General features: G+C 53.5%; 1 long non-coding RNA gene across 1 annotated transcript; it reads right to left on the reverse strand.

Annotated features, from left to right (window-relative positions):
* Nucleotides 1–461: 461 nt before the first annotated feature.
* Nucleotides 462–2,527, reverse strand: LOC122896624. The gene is made up of 3 exons (XR_006382422.1): nucleotides 2,451–2,527; nucleotides 1,751–1,882; nucleotides 462–545 (listed from the first exon to the last, which is right to left on the reverse strand). It is a non-coding gene; the product is annotated as an uncharacterized LOC122896624 (long non-coding RNA).
* Nucleotides 2,528–3,361: the final 834 nt, after the last annotated feature.

The raw sequence follows: 3,361 nt of genomic DNA on the forward strand, positions 1-3,361 counted from the left end.
AAATAGTGATTTGAAATGAACAAATCTGGCCTACTCGGTATGTAGATACTACCATTCCTGACTATTGAGGGTTAAAACTGCTCCCAGCAATTAGCAATTAGAACCACAGCCACTGTGGTTCCTTGACTTGAAGCTGCCTCTCAGTGAGCGGTGAGCGCGGGAACCTAGGAAAGGGTAAAGTTCGGGGTCTTGAGGAGTTAGGGGCCTGGTGCTGCACGTTCTGGGAAATGAGGGCAAGTGCGTTATGACTCAAGACAAAGGAAAATCTTCCAGGGGATTCCAGGTTTGCACAAGGAAATTCTCCCTGGATGCCTCCCTTCTTCGGAGAGGTGTCACTCCTTCACAGTGAAAAGGAAAGGGAGCTGTAAACACACTTTCTATACATCTAAAGAAAGAGAAGAGAGAGAGAGCGAGCGAGCAGAAGGCTTCAAACCTCTTCCTGGGCCGGTGGTGGTTCTATTCAGGACTAGACTCCTGCAAACATCATTACTAACAGACGTGGGTCAAGTTGAAATTTCTGTGGAGCCGGCTGGGGTCGGAGTGGGCTGAAACAGAAGTCAGATGCTTTTTATCTTAAGCCCTTCTGAACAACGTGGTTTAAACAGCCATGCACGTGTATGAACGTGATTTTTAAAACACAATAATGCAGAAACTTAAAATTTTAGACTCAGAAGGGACTGGAGGTGCCGTCTAACCCACTTCCTTTTAGGAGGAGTTTAGTGCCAGGATCGGAAATGGTTCAAAACTAAGAATAATGAATAGAATATATTCATACTTATCAAGCCTATATCTTTTATTCTGAATTCAGGTTTCTAGCTCAGTTAGAATCAGTGGGAGAGGGCGATACCATTATTAAAGTTTAATCAGCCTATCCTAACTTGATATTCAGGGCACTACACAAGAAATATAACAATGAGAACACACTTGAGTTTTCACCAAGAAAAAGCCACCGAGATGGCAAGGCACAAGCTGGATGACGCCACTGCCTCTGTGGGGAGATGTCCCGGGACACTGAAGTTCCTTTTGGGATTATTTAAAATGATTTGTTTGTCTCTCTAAACCTTCATCAGTGTTACACTGTCGTAGGTTATCTATAAAGATATGTTTTTGATTAGATTTATTCTCTTCTTCTCCAAAAGGGAACACCGCAGATCAAGAAATCATCAAGAAATAATTCCCAGATCTTGGGTAATGCTTGGCAATACTTGCGTGCCCAAGCCTCTGAAGTTGACTTTCTGAAATGAAATTTACTCTGAACCACTTTCCCACTCACTTTCTCAAATGTTTAAGGTAAACAAGCTTAAAAGGCAGGACTCTGTTGGCAGTGCCTGCGCAGAGCTCCCTAAGTTCCTAAGCGCATCTCTGTGTGTGGTCCGGTACCTGTGGATTCCCCGCCCGGCCCGCAGGCCCGCAGTGGACGCGCCGGCTGCACCGGGTGGGCGGCGGGCCTCCGACTCTCGCCCTCCACCGAGCCGGTGGCCGCGGGCAGCGATGCTCGGGGACCGCGCGCCAGGACGGCCCCACCTGCCCCAATCCCGATCCCGCCTTCCTGAGAAAGAGCTTGCTCCAAAAGTTAAAACCAACTCTCAGTATCTTAAATAGGTCAGACACAAAGTCACAGTGGCCTTGCTTGACCACTGCTACTTGAATAAAATGTAAGGGAGCACAAAGGGACATTTGGTTATTCGGAAGAGTTGATTTTTACGAGAAACTTTTCACGAGACTCCTTGGAAAGTGACTTGATACTCACAGCTTCGTGTTCACACGCGGCTAGTTGGGGGAGGACGTGAGAATGTGCCAGATCACAGAACCCCAATTTTCTCTTTCTAACCCTGGAGTCTTCTTATTGGGATACCAGTAATTGCGGCTTCTAATGGCCCAACTGGAAAGGGGAACAGAAGCGCGCAGCAGGTTTATGGCCTGCCAGCGGGGCTCCGGGCGGGTCGGGGCCCGCGGCGTTTCCTCGCCGGTCCCCGCTGCGCGCTCATTAGCACCCACTGTCCTTAATGGCTTCCTGTGGCTGGATGTTTACTTGTCATTTGTTGTCGCCTTTGTCTCCCCGCTACTGAACCTCGGGCTGACGGCGACTTTCCTTTCCAGACTTGCAGCTTGCTCCTGGGGGTGAACAGGCGCCCCGACACCCCCCGCCCCGCGCGCACCTCCAGGCGCCCTGCATGCACCCCGCGCCCCGCGGACACCCCGACTTCACCGCCCCCTGCATGTGCCCGGAGCAGCGCCAACCCTGCAGGCTTCCTCGCCAGCACCAACCCCCTCCGCGCCGCGCCGCGCCCTGCACTCCGCGCACCGCAAATAACTGCATTTCCCCGCACCCCTGCATGCACCCCGCGCACGGCCCCACGCAGCGCATCGCGCCGGGGCGAGCACCTGGGGCACACACGTGGCCCTGCCGGTGGCCTCCCCGAGGGCCCCCATTCCCGGCGGGCACGTACCTCGCGCTCCGGCGCTCCCGCAGTAGGATTTAGGGCAAGCGGGGAGCGGGGCTGAGAAGCCCTGCACAGGCGCGCCCGTTGCCGCAGTGTTCCGTGTGTCCCCTCTCAAATGTGCGGCCAGGAACTGGGGGGCCCGGACCCTGCAGCCCCCTGCCCTGCGTAGGTGGAAGCAATGGCAGACCCTGTCAGCCCCTCAGGGACACGTGAGACGCTGAAAGGTGGTCAGGAGGGGACACCCCAACACCATGCCCCCCAAAGCCCTACACCCTGAGGGGCTGCTTTCTGTACCCTCGCAGGCACAAGTGATGACGCGCACGACAGGCGCCGGCAGAGCCCCAGCAGCAGCCTCGCGGGTGAAAGCTCGTCCTGCCCAGGGAGGGAGGGAACCTACCTGGGGGGCCACCGCAGCCTCCGCCGACATGGACCTCACCTAGTGAGGAGCTGCTTTAGGAACTGGGCGGAAGACATTGTGTGACTTGTGCTGACGTCAGTTACATTCGCATCTTCATCATCCAAAAAAAAAAAAAAAATCCCCCAACCTTTCTAGAGCTCCGCACTTCCTGACTTTATTCTCCTTGAAGGGAACACAGGGAGTTCCACCCCAGAGTTCAAAATCCCCGCGCTAACTAGTTCTTCTTCTGAAGAAGCTTCTCCAGGTTATCTAGTTATGCTTATTAACCGAAACAGGCCTTATCGGTGTGACATGCCCTCCCAGGTTCTAAGAGACGATATTTAGAGGAGGTGAGACTCCTGGGGCCCTCGTTTATTACACGCCAGCCTGTTTCTACGTGACAATTGGTTTATAGGGTGTGGTAATTCCAAAGTCTCCCGGCAAAGGGAGATGGAATCAGAAATGGAATTGTAGCAGACAGTTAGCTTGACCCGCTTCCTCTCACAGCTCGCAAGGCTGC

Source organism: Neovison vison, chromosome 1 (assembly GCF_020171115.1).
Source record: "Neovison vison isolate M4711 chromosome 1, ASM_NN_V1, whole genome shotgun sequence".
NCBI lineage: Eukaryota > Metazoa > Chordata > Mammalia > Carnivora > Mustelidae > Neogale > Neogale vison.